The 21,127-nt window shown below is 42.7% G+C and overlaps 1 long non-coding RNA gene across 9 annotated transcripts in view; it reads right to left on the bottom strand.

Annotated features, from left to right (window-relative positions):
- LOC128341280 (uncharacterized) overlaps positions 1-21,127 on the bottom strand; it is a 563,294-nt gene that overhangs the window by 407,720 nt on the left and 134,447 nt on the right. Inside the window, exon 1 of one of the 9 annotated variants that reach the window (XR_008314306.1) lies at positions 8,506-8,583. The exons of the other annotated variants lie outside the window; for them this stretch is intronic. This is a non-coding gene — a long non-coding RNA (uncharacterized LOC128341280). Of the gene's footprint in view, positions 1-8,505; positions 8,584-21,127 lie in introns of those variants that run through there. 9 annotated transcript variants of the gene reach the window in all.

The raw sequence follows: 21,127 nt of genomic DNA, 5'->3' as shown, positions 1-21,127 counted from the left end.
CAGCCCAGCCAGCAGGGAACGCCAGCTTGCCGGGCTTGGGGCTGGGCAAGGAGTGCACTGGATCAGTTGAGGCATGTGCTGTGCTGGGCAGCCATGGCAGTAGTGGCCAGCAGGGAAGCCATCCACATTTGCTTAACAAAATTGTGTGCAACTCTTAGGGCAGAACAATTAGAGCACAGGTGGTGGCAGGGGTGGCCTTGCAGCGGGAGAAGTGCCAGGTTGACAACTCTCCCCCACCCTGTCCCAGCTCCACTACACGGTGAAGACAACTTTTTAGCTCAAGATTAGCTGTCAATCATGCTGCAACCTTTTAACCCTTGCTGAGCTTTACAGAACCAGAGGGAACATAGAACAACCCAATACAAAGAACATAATCTTTGATCTGGAACCAGTCTCCAACAGGCAGCTCTGGTTTTATCCGGAGCTGCCCGTTGGGACCATATCACCCCCATTTTGAAGGAGCTGCACTGGCTACCGGTTCATTTCCAGGTCCAATTCAAGGTGCTGGTTTTGACCTTTAAAGCCCTAAATGGTTTGGGCCCGGGGTATTTGAGGGACCGACTGCTCCCAAGGGTTGCTGCCCGCTTGACGAGGACATCTGAGGGGGCCCTGCTCCGGGTGCCGACAATGAGGGAGGCCCGGCTGTCGTGCACTCGGGACAGGGCCTTCTCTGTTGCTGCTCCTAGACTCTGGAATGCTCTCCCAGTGGCCATTCATTCCTCAGACTCCATCACGGCTTTGAGAAAGCTTTTAAAGACTTGGCTTTTTACCCAGGCTTTTACATAATCGTTTTTACTGCGGCTTCTCTGTGTTTTTATCTGTTGTATTGTTTTTATCCCTGTGTTATATGTTTTTATTGCTTGATGTTTTTATTGCTTTTTATTGTATGTTTTAATTTTTGTAAACCACTTTGGGGTTTTCTTTTAACGAAAGGCGGTATAGAAATGTAAAAATAAATAAATAAATAAATAATCTACAAAATATAAAGAGGAGTAATTCCTTCACACCATCAGAATCACCTAATCATGCCAAAGTCAATCAAATTAAATGGCAATGAGGGGGAAAGGGGGCTTTACATTTCTTTAAAGTATCTTTAAAATATTTTAATTGGTTTTAAATTGTTTTGAATTGTTTTTGAATTGTTTTTTATATTGTTTTGAGCACTGTGTTTTAAATGGTGTGTGGTTTTATGTCTTTTTAAACTTGTTGTACACCACCCAGAGCCTTAGGATGGGGCAGTTTATAAATGTAATAAATAAATAAATAAATAAATAAGAGGTTGAGAACAATTAAGGTGAGGAGAAGGGAGAGAAGTTTGTTCAGTCAAAGGACATAATTTTGGTACTTGCTTTAGCTGCATTGGAAATCACCATGATTCTGATCATCCTATCTAATAAAAGGCTTGGTGTCCATCCGTGGACGGACACCAAGCGTGTGTCCGTGCCTCCCTGGCCTCTTCTGGGCATGCGCGAAGCGCATGGCCAGAAGGAGCCAGGGAGGCAGGACCGCCAGCACCCGGCGGCCATCTTGGGCGGCCAGAAGCGGCCGCCCCGAAGAAGCCGGGTAAGCGGCGGCGGGGGACACTGGCCGAGGCGGCGGCAGAGCCATGGCCGAGGCCTGGCCGTGCCGCCGCTTACCCGGCTTCTTCGGGGCGGCCGCTTCTGGCCGCCCAGGATGGCCGCCGGACGAGGCGGCAAACAAAACAATGCGGCCGTGGGCCCGGGCAGCGGTGGGCCAGGCCGGAGCCGCGGTGGGTGGCGGGCCCGGCCGGAGCCGCGGGCAGCGGTGAGTGGCGGGCCCGGCCGGAGCCCCGGGCACCGGGGGGTGGCGGGAGAGGGAATGGCGGTGAACGTCTGGAGCGCAGAGCTCCACTAGCGCCCGTTAACCAACGGGCTAGAAAACCACTAGTTATATATATTAACGTATGAAGATGCCTTTTACCAAGTCAGACCTTTGGTGTTCATCTAACTCCATGTTGTCTAAAGAGATTCTGGAAGCAACTCTCCAGGTTTCCAGACAGGGATCTTTCCCTATGCTGCCTGAAAGTGCCAGTGACTGAACCTTTGGCATGTAAAAGCAGGTGAACTATGGCTCCTTTTTAAACATCTTTAGCTTCAAGACTATCTAAGATGGTTTCTTAGTTACCTTCTTTTGTATAGTGTGCTTAGTAATAGCACATGAGAACTTCTGTTGTGACGTCTCAAAAATGGACACACTATCTGGACTTAAGTCATGATTCAATGAATATGAACTTCACTGTGGATATATTCTACTGCTTTGTGACTCAAATAGGGTGTCCCTTTAGCCTGCAAAAACCTCTGAATGATCATAAATTTATGCTACTAGCAGCACAAACCAATGTATGCTTACTCAGAAATCAATCTCACTGGCTGACCTTCTGAATTAAAAAAAAGCACTGGTACAACAGGCAAAGCACTAAAGTAGCTTTGCTGGCTCAGCCGGAGGCAATTTTGACCCCTCTCCCCAGGAAGAGCTCTGTGCCACTCAACAACATGTCTCTGGCAGTCACACAGCCCTCAGAGCATATTTTGGGAGAACACAGAGGGCTTTTGGGGGAAGGGGAAGTTGTTAAACCTGTACCACACACTCACTCTCACACACTACCACTGGTGCAATGTCAGTCCAGAACTCTTCAGAAGCACTGGTATTACACTGGTGCTTCTCCCAATGCACCAGTGCTTTGTTAGGATGTCAGCCAGCATTAGGGGTGTGCACGGAACCGCCAACTGCGGTCCAGCACTGGGGTGGGGCGTAGCTTTAAGAGCGGCGGGAGGGTTTACTTACCCCTCCCGCCGCTTTCCTGCTCTGGCGCTGTAAACTCACGAGTAATTGGGGTGGCAGGATACCTCCCTGCTGCCCCTTCCCCGATGTTGCTGGAAAAAACTCCCAGCAGTCCTTTGCGTGTGTGCACGTCACAGAGACGTGAAGCACACGCACAATGTGGCCTCCGGACCGGACCTTCAATGTGGCCTCCAGACCTTCAATGGCCTCCGGACCGGTCCGGGCCCATCCCTAGCCAGCATGTTCCACTGGACGTTTTCTTACGTGTGCACAGGACTGCTGCCTAAGATTGCTCATACAAAGAACAGTGTAATAACAAACAGCAGAGACTCTCAAATTCTGTTTCAGTCTTTACTGCTTCCCCCCACTTCCCCCCCCCCCTTTTCACTTAATAATTTTTAAAAAATCAGAATGCTTACTGCATAGCAAGTTTAAACTACTATGTTTAGTAATTTAAAGTTTAAAAGTTTAAATTTAAAGTTTAAAGCCTTTAAATTAATGGACTATTCACATTAAGCTCTTAGTGTGTGGGGCCAAAAGGTCAGCAGCGGTGAATGTGATTTAAAATGTGCAACCTGGGACAGAGAAGCCACACATACTCATTTGATGTGTGAAATGACCACAAGCCCTTTTAACACTATCTCCTGGCATGCAGCAATATCTACTGCACAGTTCCTGATTACAGTTCTATGGAGCATATTTCACAACAGATAGAATCTAAGCAGGGACTCTGTTCTATACAAATTCTTCATATTCTTCTTTTCTTTTTGCCAAAGGCTTTGTATTAGAATGCAGCAACATTATCTCTCTCCCTCGAGTGACTTGAAACACAGTAATAGGGGACAGCATTATTCAGTTTACTTCTTTCATTAAAAGAAATATATTTAAAATGAACCTAGTTTCTTCAGTTTAAAACACAGGGACATGCTTTTTTTTACCTATAAATAAAATTGTAACTCGACCCTGCTAAGCTGAAAATGCACATTAAAATATAAGGCAGATTTTATAATTTATGGTTCACAGGACTCAGCAATTTGGTATTATATAGAAATTTAATCAGTATTGCAGGAGTTGCAGACCTAGCACGGTAGGAGGTACCTCTGACATTTCATGGAGAAGTAAGCAAGATGAGGTACAGTACGTGTGCATAATTCAGTAAGGTGGTGCGTTTTTGTTAAATCACTGTCTCTGTGGGAGCCACTAGTCAATGTGGAGAATTACACCTGCGCAGCACTCACAGAAATGAAGAACTGGATCCTCTGCCCATAATTCTAGCTGGAATAAGGATCACTAATGGTGGTTTCATACACAACATTTGTCTTGAGTGCAGATAGCCAAGTACAAAATAACACATGCATTGTAGCTGTAGTGAATAGTGTAGATGGGTACCATTTGCCAGTTACTCCTTTATCATACAATAAAGCATGGGGATAACGGCCATGCTTTTTTGTATTTTAAAAGGACAAAGCCAAATAAGACAATAGGAAATGGCATACACCCGGCTACTGGGTATGTTTCATTTCAAGAGACCATTCAAAGCAGTTGCTCCCTTTTATTTAGCAGAGGACAGCAACAACAGTCAACAACAGAGGATAGCAGCACCAACAGTCAACACAAGGTCAAGTCCCTCCAGTGGCTATTGTTGGTGTTCCCTTGTGTTTCTTTTTATACTGTGTGTCAATCAATCAACCTTTATCAATCAACCTTTATTACGGTCGCAGACCAGCATAAAGTTACGTTAAAAGAAAGTGATACTAAGGGGGCTAAAAAAGGGTGCAAATTATAAGTTACATGTTAATAATAAAGGTGATTGGAAGTACAATGCAAAATCTCATGAATAGGCTGAAATTAAAAATAATTGCAATTTAAAAGAGACAAGCTAAAACAGATAAAAATTACAGATATTAATACTAAAAAAATTAAAACCGGCTAAAAATAAAAGAATACTATATCTATTATAGAAAATGCACAGAGAATATAAAATGGTAAAATCCAGTTTAAAAATTAAAAAGCAATAAAGCAATAAAAGCAATAAGAGAGGAGGCGTGGGCAGGCCAACATCATCAGGAGTCGGATGAAGGTTAAAAGGGCTCACAGCCTATCATCCTCCGATGAATGCCAATCGCAGCTGCACAGTATCTGGCAATGCTATATGTGATGGAAGGCTTCATGTCAGAAAGTAGCCAGAAGCTGTAGAATTGACTCATACGTCCCGGGAACAAACAATGGGAGAATGAGAGAAGCATAAATGTCTTTATAAAATGAGCAGTATAGGAGGACATGCTCAGTAGTTTCAATCTGTCCTGAGCCACAGGGACATAATCGCTCAGCAAATGGGATCCTTCTATACCGGCCCTCTAGCACTGCTGAAGGGAGGCCATGGCAGCGAGCCGAGGTAAACACCATTCTGTGATTTGGGATCTCCAATTGGATAAGATATGCTGCAGGAGAGGCAGTATATCTAAGTCCCTCACTGATGTAGAATATTGGGACACTACTGAGATCAGTTTGGCGCTCAATGTCTGCAATGTGCTGCTTGATGGTTGCTTTTGCCTGATCATAGCCCATATTGAGCAGGGTCAGTGGGGAGAGGCCCACTGCCCAGGGCTGCTAATTTTGCCTCGATTGACCAAGCCCAACTAGATTGGTAGTCACAGTGAAGGGTTAGGGGGGGCAAGACCAATTGAGCAAAAGCAGAGTCTGAGCCAGTAGGAAAGAGTGGCCATCCACATCCTAGCCTCAATCTTGATCTGGCCGGTCTCCAGCAATAGTCTCCAGACACAGAGTGGCATTGGAGACACATCTCAGTACACAGAGCGTTGCCCTCAGGAACTTATATTATACACATTCCAGAGTCACAATGTTGGGGATACGACCCAATTGAGCGACAAAGAGGAGTTGAGCTAATGACTTGGCTTTAAACAGTTCAAGAGCTGTGGGTAGATAGATAGTGGCCTCCTCTAGTATGCATGTATACTGTGTGTCCTTTCAGGATGACCCAACATACAAAGGGAGGAAACAATCTTCTCATTATGAAAATAACTTTGAAAACTTTTGTTGAAAAACATATTTATCAATAATAACAACTGTAATAATAATAAAGAGTTTGGCCATATAATTCAACAGTTTTATATCTAGAGCAGCATAGATCTTTAGATCAACTTGTAATACTGTGAACAGCTGCCTGATGACAACATATTTGTTACTGACTTGGAATGCTTCCTTAGTTCCTCTGCCTGCATTACACTGATGACATCTTCATAATTTAGACCAACAGGAAGGATGCCCTTGAGAAATCCCACCAGAACATCAGTGAGGATTTCGATCCCACCAGTATTTAAGTTTTGGACATGCCTTACAGCACGTCCAATTTCTGACCACCACAATGCAACTACAAGAAGGATATATAAATGTCACCATATACTAGAAATCAATTTATTGGTGCACATACCTACATGTTTCCAGCTATGATTCATATAATACCATGCTTTCTTTTGCTCAATAACCAAGTTCCAAGACATGTCCAGAAAAATCTCTTCAAACTATTCTCATAAGATCAACACCATCTATAACTGGTAAATTAAGTAATTTATTTAGAGAGGGGTTAAAAGCAAAAGCAAAAACACTGTAACCCATCAGCAAGTGGTGTTTTTATACCCTCCACATGAAGGTGTGTTGTGGGGTGGTGGTTATGTTTGTACTATAATAGCTTTGGCATAAAATTGCTGCATTTTGTTTGTTGTGTGTGTGTAAAATTTTATTACAAAAATAATATTTAATATCCTGTTGTTCTGCAGGATTTCATTTTGTTCCTCATGCTTTTTCAGATCTACACAAAGCCACTGGGTGGGGTCATGAGCTGAGCATATTTAGGCTTGGGTGCCATCAGTATCCCATTTCTTTATCTCTCATTTCTAATATGTGATCTTGGGGAGGCAGTAGAAGTTCTAAAAAGGTTCACAGGGGCAGTTTTGGATGGGTGAAGGGAAGTAAACTGAACCCAGATAAGATTACAAATTTTTGCAGCGTCTACTGTGACTGTTGCCTGATTATACAGGAGGCTCCGTTATTCACGGGGGTTCAGTTCTTGCCTACAATCACGAATACAGAACCGTGAATAATTAAAACTCTATAGGAATCTGAGGGTTAGGTTATTGCATACAAAATAATTGCTAAAAAATAACAAAAACGCAGTAGGGTGTTTTTGTGTGTGTGGTAGTAGTAGTACAGAACAGTGCCTTACCTTTCAGCTCTCCTGCAATGCCCCCCACCGAAATCTCCACATCGGCCATTTTTTGCTTACTTTCACAGGTATGTGTTTGTGTTGTGAGTGTTTTTTGTAAACACAAGCCACAAAATGGGTCCATGCTGCCTCCAGACAGGAAATGCCACCAGAAGTGACGCTGGAAGTCACTTCCGGTGGCCCAGGAACCACTGATGGGCAAAAATCACTTGTTTTTTAATACAGCAGATAATGAAACTGGGTCTCAAAGACCCACACAAAACCGTGGTTACTGAAACTGTGGATAACGGGGGCTATTTGTATATGCATTTGCTTATTGCCAGAACTTCAATACAGTTGTCCATTAATGATGGCCCTTCCTTCTAACAATTCATAATTTTTATTTGTTAAATTATTTATCACTTAGTTAAATTACTAAAGAAAGAAAAATACCTATTCCTCTTACTTTAATATTAGGTTTTTCATTTTCTATTACAGTAACATACCAGAAACAAAAGAGTAACACAGACAGCTAAATAAGGCTGCCCTCAGATTCACAGATTAGGATTGCCAATGCTCGTAATAAATGACTGGTATCAGTCACTCAACTAAAGCTTGAGGTAACAATCAGGGGCGTAGCAAGGTTGGAGTGGGCCCAGAGACAAGATTTTAAAATGGGGCCCCCCCACTCAAAGTCCAGGGCCTCCGCACACCCCAGGCCCCCAAGGATTTAAGTCTGATATTCCAAAATAAGTATGCTGCCTGGAAATACATTTCACTGAATACACACACGCACATGTCACAATATATAGAGATATACATTGAGTACTACACATTTGTTTTACTTTTAATGCCTAGAACACACTAGAAAGATGAATGATTAAAATGGGCCCCTCGCTGCAGATTAGCCAAGGAGACTTTCAACCATGCAGGGTGAGCCCATGTTTGTTTTCTCAGAATTCTGAACAAATTCAGTCAAGTTTGATTCCAGGAGGTTTTTCACAGGAGGCTTTTAAAGCCCTTTAAGACACATCTCCTCTGGAATGGAGGTGCTGCATTCACATGTTGGCCAGATTGACCCTGAAGTCCCTGCAAGTTATTGGGGAGCAGTTCACACACAAGAAAAATAAAATAAAATAAAATAAAAGCAGAAGGCATGCTTCACAGTTCTCACTCAGACCTTCTGGGTTGCAAAACAACTTGAACATAAGTGCATTTATAAATGAATGAATGAATGAATAAAATAAATATAATACTGTTTCTTCCAGAAGTTTTTGTAATTTTCTGCCATGAAACAAGCCACTTATAGGACTTTTTAGATAGTTTTTTTTAAGCCAGCAAATTTTCCAAGCTGTTTAAAAATAAATATTCAGAGACTTCTCAGTCCCTCCCCCCCATATCAAAGCCCTATGGCAAGCAGATACCTATATATGGGGGGCGGGGGCGGGGAAGGTAACCACAAAAAGGAGTTCACACTCTACCTGGCAGCAGGGGGTCTTCTGCTGCAGAGAACAGTGGAGGCCTCTCTGGCTGCCTCCTCCTTCCTGGCTTGTTTGGGCCCTACTCGAGTTCAGGATTCACAGAGGCCTACACCAGACCTCCGTGGAAGCCCCGCCCACCCGCCGATCAGCTGAGAGGCGGGAGGAAAGCAGCTCTTTGCAGCGTGTCTGCTGCTCCATTGCCGGCCAGGAGAACAAGCTGGGGAGATGGCGAACAGGGCAAGTGGCTGAGGAGCCTTGGGGCTGGGCAGGGGGCAATGGGGAGTCACGTGAGGTGTCTCTGGGGGGCCCCTCCAGGCAGTGGGGCCCCCAGACAACTGTCTCCCCTTGCCCGATCATTGTTACGCGCCTGGTAACAATCATCCCTGCATAGGTAACAATCTGCATAGTAGCTAATGGAGCTTGTGTGCTGGCGATTGAAGTGGCTGGAGGTTTTGTGCTTGCTTCTGTCCATCCAGCCATTGCTCCCTGCCCCAGGGTCTTGGTTCATAAGTTACTCTGAAGGGCGAGCCAAGGAAGGAATAGAGTATGACTGGTCCTGGTGCCGATTCCTATCACAAGGGGATGAATGGTGCCCTAAAGCTTTAGTTGATTAATCTTCCATTTAGGCCTGATCCAAGCTTGCAGCCAACACAGTCAAAGAGACGTTGGTAACAGTACTTCTCCCCTATCGCCAGCCAGCTGTGTGCTGAAGTGCATAACCCAAGTTAAACAATTTTGTGAATTTTGTGACAAAATCTGTAACCAGAATAGACACCGTTTTTGTTTACCATTGTAAGACTCGGGGTTTCTGTTTGGGTTTACATGACAGTATTCATCAGCAAACCTCCAAACTTCATCTGAATAAATAGAGCATGAAATCGCTTTCTCACCCTGCTTCTGTGCATCATACCTAACAACACTGAAACTAAAAAAAAAAAAAAAAAAAGATGGTTATGGAAAAAAAACACCCCACAACTGTTAAAGCAGTGCAAAAACAAATTGTCAGGTTATTTTCTCGACTCAGAATCAGTTTCTGGGAACACATGCACATTTGTTTAGACCATTTACAAATGTGAGCATTTTTACTGCAATATTTGCTTTACCTTTACCCTTTATTTTCCCACAGGTTTTTAAAGCAGCATCTGCTTCCAAGTTGTCACTGTATACTGTAATAGTGACTTTAATATTAGCAGATAAATATTTCAGTCTTCTCCAGACACATAGCCTGCTGTTAGCAAGAATCATCTCTGTATGTTTAAGGCCTGATTTAATAAAATCTCCATCTGTCTTCAGCGGAACAGAAGGCTATGCAAAATTGTAATGGTCGCAGCAAGTCCACTGGGAGGGAGATGGTTTGTACAACCTTGTATAGGCTTCTGCAGTAAGGAGGATACATTGCTATCACATTTGAGTTTTTACACTCATTCTCCATCTTAAATATGAGTCAAAACTGAAAGTCAGTTATATTTTACTTTCTCAGTGTCTGTTGTCCTTGACTCCACATTATTCTATATATAGGTTTGCTGATGATGAAAACCTATTACAAAATAAGTAATGTGGTTGTCTCTATTTGCCAAAGAAATCAATCATAAAGTTCAGAAGGGGGGGGGAAGCAGTAAATATTGGCAGGCCTCTTTATATGTTTGACACTTTCATGGTCACAGTTATGGAATCTCAGTAAAATATACAATAGGAGTAAGACACTAAAAATACTGCATTATAAGCATGACGTTTCTCGGTACTGCATGGGATGAGTTCATTCAATGCAGCAGCTTACGCATGCATTAGTGTACTTTGTGAATAAACCCAAACAAAAATATTGAATTTTGGTGAGTAGCCTTCTATTCCTCACTTCAGTCATCTGCATTACCAAACATTACATGGAGGGAGGCAGCCGCACCTGTTGTTATTCATCTCCCACTACCACTGCACTAGGATAAGAAGCTGGTTCCACAAAGCACCAACTTTCTATCCTTCCTTACTACATCAGCTATGAATCGAACAGGTAGACACTATTTTGACAGATTTTGTCCAATGTTTATGGACTACACAGATAAAAGAAATCAGCTCTGTAACACTCTGTTTTTTTGGGCAACCTACAACCACAACATGGACAAAGGAGAACAGGTGAGCTAGGAATCATGGCAAAAGGGTAGCAATCTTTCTGTAATAATTCCCACTCAATGCATCTTTGTATTGAAGCAATCTAGTTCCACTCGAGCCAGTATGTAGCAATGCCCTAAGTTTTTAAACTTGGAGAAACCAAGACTGACCTTCTGCCAATGGTCCAAGATTTTCCACTGCACATGGGAACATATTTTCTGGCAACTTCTCCTTTACCCTGTTGAGGATCCTTCAGAGAGAAAACTTTAGGAGCCACCAGCAGCTACAGAGGTGAGAGACAGTAGCTGGAAATTGCTCCTCCCTTCTCACACTTTGGAAAACCCTGGCACAACAGCCAAGGTTAAGTCTAGATGCCAGCTCATAAGAAATCAGCACAATAACCACAGGAAAATTATTTAAAATGTCATTTATTTTGATGTAAACCACCCAGAGCCATATTTGGAAGGGCAGTATATAAATTAATTAATTAAATAAATTCAATTCTAGCTGTTATACATCTACTCTCTAAGGGTATCTGCAGGGGAACATGGCTTGGATCAGGATTTGGCACAAAACTGAAATCATATGGAAGAAGTCACCTGAAAAAAGTAGTATAGGGCAGCCCAATTCTGATAATATTAGTTTAGTTGGGTAGCGCAGTTCACATTTGCTCCATTTTAATCATTCCTGATCAACGTGTCTTGCAAAGATTGGATATGTTTTAATAATTGCTCCTGATCCACTCACCATACCATAAATATATACATGTGCAACATGCAAGGCAGAATGTTACTAATGTCAAGGATGTTGGGAAGCTGAAACAAAATACACATCCTTTTTAAAGGAGGTTAATTTGAGGTGCTATTCCACTAAGTACTCATTCTTGCACAATGTAACAATAATAATTAAAAACTTGGAACATTGAATTGTTTCCACATTTCACAGAAAAATGAAAGCAACTTAACAATGGTCACATTACAATTACTGAAAATATAAACTTTGGGTTTTGTGTAATGGATCATTAAGCACAATTAATGCATTGCCCTTGTAACAGGATAACAGAAATAAGCGCAGAAGATGTAACAAACTCAGAACATAGTTGATAGCCAATCTAAATTCAGTCACCAACACCTGTAAATGCAAGCAATATGTTTCTTTTAAACAAGGTCTGGAAAGCATCTCCCAGGATGTCCCTAGGGAATGCACACTTTTTGAACTAATTAATCACTGGTTGCCACCAATGCTCCACTCCACTGCATATGAAGCAGACATGACTTGGTAGTTTTTAAAAAAGCTTATGAAGAAAACTGCTGAACTATCATGGCTTAAGAGAAATATAATTTGAACACAATATATATTAACCGAACAGCAAACTTGACATTAAAATGGATTACACACGAGTGAGCATGTTTAAGACTTATGGGGGTTGCTAATGTTGCTATTGTTGGGTTCTTTTAAATGCTCAATAAGTACAAATTGATTGCTGCTCTCTAACAATGCTGAGAATTAATTTAGTTATTGGAAAATTGGGTGTAAGAGGGATACATGCTTTTTGCATGCAGGCATGGTTCAAGAGCTGGTTTCCTACTCTCAATAATCATTACTGACATCTCAAATAAGGAAAGAAACAAGAAATTTTGATATGATGACAATGACGATTACCCTCCTGTATTCTATCAAAGACAACCACAGAGCTCTGTGGTCAGCAGGAGTCAACACCGACTTGATGATACACTTTACTAATCTCTCTCTCTCTCTCTCAATACGAACACAAAGTGACAGCGCCCCCTCAATAAGTTTCTAACCAGCAGATGCAAATACCAATAAGAAGAGATGAGTTGTACAGACCTTCCAAGGTCACTAAAGAAACAACTGTATAAACCACAAGAAGGAGGACCATTCGCAGCCCAGGAATAACAAATATAAAGGCTTTGCTTACAATATATGTAAAAGTCCTGTAGCTGATATAACTGTGCAGCCGATATAACCATATACCCAGGCAGGTAATGATTAGAAGATGAATGGATATGCAAGTGCAATGAGAAGCAGTCTCTTAGATTTGAGGGATTTAGCTCTGAAGGGTTTTAAAAGTGAGAACCAGAACACAGAGTGGAACCTGGAAGTTGGAACAGAATTGGCTGAATACAGATGCTCACCAAAAGATGTGCTGCAGCATCAAGTGAAGTTTCCGAGTTGTCTTCCAGTGCAGTCCCATGTAGAGTATATTACCATAATTACAGTAAGTCTAGAGGTTACAAAAGCAGAGATTGTCATAGTGATACATACAACTCTGTCCAAATAGGGGTAGAAGCTACGAAGCAGATAAAGTTTTTTTAAAAGAGCTCCTTAACCTGCTTATAAAAAAGCAGAGACCAATCAAATAAGTGCCCCAGATCTGAAGTTCTTCCAAAAAGTACTTCCTCAATGACTTGAGAAGACCTGCCAAGCATCAAACAGACAAACAAATAGACAAACACTCATATCATATTGCTGCATTATGCAGCTGGGGGCAGGGGCTTAAGGCATTTCAGACGGTAACCTTACTGGCCCATGTGATTAGAAAGGGGATGCTCTGAAAGCACCTGTCCTAATGCCCTCCAGGCACATTTTTTGCACCCGTCCTAATGCCCTCCAGGCACATTTCTTTCTGTGGAAGCTTTGGGCTCAGTTGCTTCAGAGCACAGATGAAGTGGCATGAGAACAGAGTCAATGTAGATCAATAATAGGAGGGATTGATGCATGAAAGATGAGGATGGAATGAGTGAGGTTCCTAAATGGTGGGGTGAGGAATAAAATCTAGAATGCAGCTCTACCTCTTTTCCAAGAGAAGACCTGGAAGTAGCAAGGGAAAGGTGAGGCTTCCTGTGAAAGCTCAGCTTAGACTTTGAGTCCAAAATGAATGCTGGTTTTTCTTGCACCATGGTTTTTTTTCCCCTTGCAGGGAGAAAAGCAGCTCAGGGGGTTGTGATTTTAATATGGAAAACAGATTTTTGACAAAAGATTAAGCACCCTCTCCCCACACCATTTTTTGGGGGGAGAACATCAGATATGTTTATTCTCTGCTACCACTACGACAAATATTTATATGTCACTCTTCAATCAAAGTTCACAAAGTGGCTTACATAGGAAAATAAATAATACATAGATAAGATGGTCCCCTGTCCACAAAGTGCTTACAATCTGAAAAGAAATATACCAGCAACAGCCACTGGAGGGATGCTGTGCTGGGGTTGGACAGGGCCAGTTTCTCTCCTCCTGATAAATATAAGACAATCAACATTTTAAAAGGTGTCTCTTTGCTCAGTTAGAAGGGGTTTATTTTATGGCTGTCCTATAAAGACTATTTATGCACTATATACTGTAAAACAAAGCATGCAGTGTTATACTTTTTTCATTTCATAGTACTACTCAAAATCAAAATATTGTGAAATTAAATGACAAAAATAGAAACAAAGCATCCATCCAGATTCAATCAAAACCAAACTGAAATATATTATCTAAGTAACTTCTGATTATTAAAGTGTGTAATAATCACACTTTAAAATGAAAAGTCAACGAAAAAGTAAAAATGCAAAGAGGCTAGCCAGGACAGCATAAGATTATTTTTAAAATAGTATAAGACACTGTTGCACCTCAGAAATCTTTCAAGTATTATCTCAAAACAGAAATATATTGTTAAATTTGGACAGTGAAAAACATACATGATGACTTCTTGCAGTCCTCGACTTTTTACATTTGTGGATGAGACAATGTTAAAGTGAACACAGAAGTTGGTGTTTGGATGCCCAGATGATTTGCCTGTCAATAATTACAAACAAAGTTTTTTATTCAAGCCCTTCACAAAATTATATTCATGAGACATGCATTGCAAAGATTCAAAAGCTGGCATCCACAAGCCACATGCTCTGAAGTAGTATCAATTACTTCAGTGGGATTAATCCAGAGGAGATTGATTGAGGGTGTCTTCTTAAATGGCATATTCAAGTTCACCATGAACACCATGGATATGTATGTGAAGAGCAGCAAAAAAGCCAATGGTGATGTCTTAAAGACTAGGTCAGCAGTCTATGGCTATTCATCATAATAGCTGCTCCTAAATGAATATTTTAAAAACAACTTTTGTACAAGCAAGCAAGAAATCCAAAAGCTAAAGTAATATCCATATGGATAAAAAGAATATAGGGGGATATAATTTAATACCTATTAAACTCCATTTCTTATATATAAAACCCATCACCTCTATAAAATAAACAATCATAATGTTTTTGCTCTGTCAAACTATATTATAATTAGGTGAGATTACATAGTAAAATCATTTTTTAAAGTTCCAAAGGTACCTTTTTTAAATCAACTAAAATATGTAGATAATAGGTTGTTTTGATTGCCTGTATATTTAGTCTTCATCAGCTGCAAAAAGATTTTGTGTGATTTAAAATGCCTAGCATTTCAGCTAATAGCACAGGTTTTCTTTTAGAATAAGCAAAACATTTTAAAATAGCAATTACTGTTATAATTGTGGATTGCTAAATTTTTTGAATTTCTCATGTTCTTATTCAGTTTTATTTCCAATCTCATTTTTTATTTGCATTCGTTACTCTGAATCCTTTTGTTAGTGTCCATAGACTTCTTTTATTATTATCATAAGCTTAGTCATAAATTGCTTTGGAAAAATTGAGAGAGGATCAAGTCACTTGAGTTCTTTTATGTGGCTAATAGAACTTTTCTTAAGACATCTTTTTACAGCAGATCCCACATTTCTTTCAAACAGAATTGGCCCTTAGTTTCAGCACAAATGTGAACAAGTTATCAATTAATGGCTAGTATTTGCCCTAATATTAGAGACTTCTCATTATGTTTTACATGTTTCATTTTCTATTAAGGAAACTGAGATAACATATAAATGGATAATCATTATCACTAACAATTATGTAGTCGTCTTATCTTCTTTGCTCTTATTGTGTTGCTTGAGCTTCTTAGAAAAGTGCCTTGCATGTACCAAATAACATACTGCAGAAAGCAGTAAAGGAGAAAGTGGCCCAGTTACACAGTTTTAGCAAAAGCAAATGTAGCAGTTTTAGCAAAAGCAAATTCCTAGTGATACAGCATTTTAGGTTCGGTGCAAAGAGTCTCTAACTGGACCCCATTTTTCTTTCCTACAAACAGCCCACAAAAGCACCTTAGGTAAGCGTTTGGCTTCAACTAGGAGGCGCTGATCCCCTGAGGCTTGACAGATCGGGAATGCAGCTCAATTCCTACCCCGCTCTAGGCGGCTTCCTTCCGTATGGCTCGACAGCATCGGACGGATAGCACCTGCAGCAGGGACCTGACATTAGGTTGGCTGAGAAGGGCGTTCCCGCTTGTCAGCGGTCGAATCACCTCGAGCCAAGGTGCCAGCGCCATAGGCCTTTGGGTAAGGCGGCCACGCACATGGCCGTCCTGAAAGTGCCCGCACTGTGGGGGTGGAGCGTCAATCCCAGCTGAATTCCTCAAGTACACTGCAATTTGAAATGTTAATAAAATGGCCAATTTCACCAAAAGTATCTGTGTCTGTGTCTCCTTGGGTCTGGGTGCAAGAATCCATTACACTGATTACACTGATATGTCCAGTGAGGTAGAAGAATTATGATGTCAAGGTAACCCATTCATCAGACAAAAGGGATATGTGCAATAGAATCCAGATGGAACTGGGCCACATGAGGATATGGCATAGATTCTGAGATGCTCTGTTTAAACAGGGGTTTTTAATGAGTGTAAAGGGGTGATTCAGATGAACACCCCTCTCATGCAATTAAAAGACTCCCTGTGAGTGCATTAGGATGTCCACCAGTGACACCGGGGCGTGCACGCTCTCAGGAATCCTCAGTGATTGCTCTAGGCGACTGCTACATAAGAACAGACTGCGTCAGGGGGGCAAGCCTCTTGGCAAGAGCACAAGGGCTTTTGTCCTTTCAAAGGACAAAAAGGTGAGCATACTGGGGCCTTGGAAGCAGAAAGAACAAATGGGACATCCCTTGCTTTAAACAAAGAGCTATCAACTTCAGCATAGAACATCAAGAGACATTGGCCCAGGGACAATGTTTATCATCTGCCTCGATGGTGGTGACTGACTGGAGAGGCATGGATGAGTTGTAGGGTAACTGCAGCACCTCCTCAGTTTTGACTAGTTGGAGCTGTGCCAGCAAGTTGCTGGCGGAGGTTCCCATTTCCTTTGAAGGGATCGGGGGGGGGATCTAGGATTGCTTCTGGAGTGGGGAGAGGACTGGATGGGAACTGGTGAGAGCAGCTCTCATTCTGGGCTTGCCCCATGTTGGAGGCCTTAGTTTAAAAATCCCCCCACACACACACCTTTCAACTCTAGGGAGAGTTAGGAAGGTAGTGATGGTAACATATAGATTGGAGTATTTATTATTGGGCAGGGAGATCACGCTGCCCAGGATTGGTGTGAGCATTCCTGGGTGTGGGTGGATTTTCCATATAGTTGCTGCCCTTGTGCCTGGTGTTACTGAAACAGAGGAGCTAAGGATAGTTGGGCTGAGGAGATGTATCTGAGAGAGCAGAAGAGTGGAGATGGTCTGGGGGTGGTGATTTCATAGGTAGTGGGCAGGGGGAGATATGGTGGTGGGAGTTGGGCAGGGTGGCTACTCTGATTAGGGTGGCGTTCCGTGGATGGGGACTCCTGTGATTTCCCCATTGTCATGGATGGACCACCATCTGGTTAAGGTTAGACTTACAATCACACTCTACAAGGATGAGGGGCCTATTAGGATGGGCCACCCGAAAAGGTTATTGGATCCAATAGGATTCCAAGAAGCCTTGGAAAGATTTAGTGTTGGCTCTTCTGATGATCCTGTTGATTGCACTGGTGGAGAACTGGAATAGCCAACTCAGGGCAGTCAACATGATTGCTCCTAAGCATCCTCTCCAACCCACTTCAAAACTGGCCCCTTGGTATACAGGAGATCTACAAGGTTTGAGGTGCAAGTGGAGAAAGACTCTACTCGAATCCAACAGATTACAACACAGAGCACATTTAAAGATCTATGCTCAGGCAATATGGTCAGCAAAGAAGCCATTCTTTTCTGCCCGTACTGCATCCGCAAGCTCATGTCCAGTGGAGTTGTTCAAGGTTGTGCGGGGGCTAGTACATGTCCCTCCTCTCTTGAATCAGAATTTATAACCATCAATTCCCTGCTGTGATATTTTTAATGAGTTTTTTGCAGACAAAATCTCTTGTATTCGGGCTGACTTAGGCCATATTCCACAATTATTGCAGTGTTTGAATCAGAGGTGTCCAGCAACTCATCTAATGTGTTTAGGCTAGATCAGTTCCAGTTTGTGACTGCTGAGGATTTGGACAAACTCAGCTGCTTGGAGCAGTGCAACCTACCACCTGTTCTCTTGGCCCTTGTCCAACATGGCTTATACCGTCTGGCAAGGAGGTTGTTGTTGTAAGCCTGGTAGAAATTATAAATGTTTCTCTGAGGGAGGGCAGGATGCCTCCCTGTCTTAAGGAGACAATAATTAGACCTCTTGAAGTATGACTATGTTGGTCCTTTTGGATCTCTTGGTGGCTTTCAATACTATCAACCATAAGAAGATAAGAACAGCCTTGCTGGATCAGGCCCAAGGCCCATCTAGTCTAGCATCCTGTTTCGCACAGTGGCCCAACAGATGCCACTGGAAGCCACAGGCAGGAGTTGAGGGCATGCCCTCTCTCTCTTGATGTTACTCCCCCGCAACTGGTACTCAGAGACATCCTGCCTTTGAGGATGGAGGTGGCCTGTAGCCCTCCGACTAGTAGCCGATGATAGACCTCTCCTCCATGAAGTTATCCAAACCCCTCTTAAAGCCATCCCCTCTTAAAGCCACCCATAGTATCCTTCTGGAACATCTGAGAGCATGGTGGGGGAAAGGCATTGCTTTACAGTGGTTCCGCTCCTACCTCTCAGACATATTCCAGATGGTGTCTCTCTGAGAATGTTGTCAGCTTTTATATGGTGTCCCTCAGGGCTCCATACTGTCTCCAATGTATTTAAACATGTACATTAAGCCGCCGGGAGAGATCATCAGGAGATTGGGTGCAGGGTGTTATCAGTATGCTGATGACACCTAGATCTACTTCTCCACATCAACATCATCAGGAGAAAGCATAACCTCCCTAAATGCCTGCCTGGAGGCAGTAATGGGCTGGATGAGGGATAATTAACTGAGCCTGGATCTAGATAAGATGGAGGTACTTATTTTGTGGGGTTGGAACTCCAGAAACTATTTTGATCTGCCTCTTCTAGATGGGGGTCACAGTTCCCCAAAAGGAACAGGTACACAGTCTGGGAGTGCTTCTAGATCCACACCTCTCCCTGGTATCTCAGGTTTAGGCGGTGGCTAGAGGTACTTTCTATCAGCTTCAGCTGATATGCCAGCTGCGTCCATTTCTTGAGATAAACGACCTCACAGTAGTGGCACATATGCTGGTAACATCCAGACTTGACTTCTGCAATGCGTTCTATGTGGTGCTCCCTTTGTATATAGTCTGTAAACTGCAGTTGGTACAGAATGAGGCAGCCAGGTTGGTCTCTGGTTCATCTCTGAGAGACCACATTACTCCTGTGTTGAAAGAGCTGCACTGGCTGTTGATGGTTCCAGGCAAAATCCAAAGTGCTGGTTATAATCAATAAAGCCCTAAATGGCTTAGGCCCTGGTTATTTAAGAGAACATCTTCACCATGAGCCCTGTGGTAATGTGGTGGAATATATATAGGGGCTGGTGAGTGAGTGTGTGTGAGTTACCCTAGTAACCATGCATAGAAGGTTCAGTGGGGGAGGGGTTTTTGAAAAGGCAGTTGAGACAGAGAGAAGAGAGAGAGAGTTGAATTTAGTTGTGTGAGAGCTGGAGGTGTGTTGGGCTGAGGGCTGAGAGATCAGTTGGTGTGTTCGGATCAGGAAAGCTTGTTCAGGGGGGCTGAGTGGAACTTGAAGGGTGAATGTGTGGAGGCTGGAGAACCAGCAGTGTTATGGGCAGCTCCTAGTAACAGACAAGAAGGTCTGGAGGAATTCACTAAGTTTACAAGCCCAAGTTTAATTACCTCTGTCCCAGTTATCTCACCTTCCCATATATTACATTTTATCCAGAATAACTGATGTATCTAGTAACTTGGTAGAGAAGCTTGTGTGTCCTGCTTTGCAGAGATCTTTATTCTATTCAGTAAATAATGAGCTTATTCTTTGTTTCAGTTTAAATCCTGAACATATACACCTATCCTGCACTCGCAAGGCTACGCAGCCAAAGGTGTTGAGTACTGAGAGCAGGGTCACAAGAATTTATATGGTGGCAGCAAGGGAAAGTAAAAGCTGAATGAATTCCCAGAACCTGGAGCCTAAAGTACCATAGAACAATACAAACAAATCACCTCCCTAGAATTGAGAGGGGCATCAGGGTGGGACCCTGACGGAGCCCCATCGCCCACTGAGATCATTTAGAGAGGTTCGTCTCCAGTTGCCACTGGCTTGTCTGGTGGCCACATGGGGATGGGCCTTCTATGTTGCTGCCCCAAGACTGTGGAACACATTCCCAACAGAAATACAAGCCTACACATCTCTAACTACTTTTTAAAAGCACTAGAAGACTTATCTCTTCACCCAAGCTTTTGAATCTGACTGTGGTTTTAAATTGTTTTCAGTTTTTTATTGGCAGTGTTTTAACTTGTTTTATGTCACTGTAAACCTCCCAGAGATGAAAGTTTGGGGTGGCCCACAAATCTGATTGATTGACTGATCAGTCTGGATCTGGTTTTTGCTGACCAGGGAATAAATTATCTGGAGGTGGTGGAGTATGAGATAAACTCAGCATCTGGTGGTGGTTAGTTTTACTGCTCTGTCTACTATCTGCAGGGGTGATGGACCAATTAGAATAGTCTGCCCCCGGAGGCTTATGGATCTGCTCAGTTTCCAGACAGTCATTGGGGAGTTTCCAGTGTCCAGAGTTGGTGACTTTGTTGAGGCCCTGGTGAATCTCTGGAACATGGAGACAGCCTGGGCTATTGGCATGATTGTCCCTAAATGCCCTCTCTGGCTTAGTGGAGTGCGTTCTGCTCCTTGGTTTTCCTTGCTTCGGGCAATTAAACAACTTAGATGATGGCTGAAATGCCACTGAAGGAAGAGTCATGATGAATCCAGCAGAATGTGGGCTAGAGTCCATTTTAGGGACTACTCCGTGGGGAGGGGGGCAGTGAAGAAATGCCTTTCTTTGCCTCCATTGCATCTACTCAGTGAAGATGAGCTGAGCTGTTTCGTGTAGCAAAGGCATTGTTCCATACATCCACCCATGTAATAGGGGAGGAACCATCTACAGCCCATTGTGATCAATTTGAATTTCACTTTGCAGATAAAGTTGCTCATATCTGTGCTGATTTGTACTCCAGGGTTTTGGCAGTTCCAGCAGATGTACCTTGGGTACCATCTGGTCCTATTGTGTTGGATTCTTTTCAGTTAGTGCAGCTTGAAGATGTGGACAAGATCCTGGG

The sequence above is a fragment of the Hemicordylus capensis genome, chromosome 1, assembly GCF_027244095.1.
Source record: "Hemicordylus capensis ecotype Gifberg chromosome 1, rHemCap1.1.pri, whole genome shotgun sequence".
Taxonomy (NCBI): domain Eukaryota; kingdom Metazoa; phylum Chordata; class Lepidosauria; order Squamata; family Cordylidae; genus Hemicordylus; species Hemicordylus capensis.
This window is presented reverse-complemented; position numbering and strand designations above follow the sequence as displayed.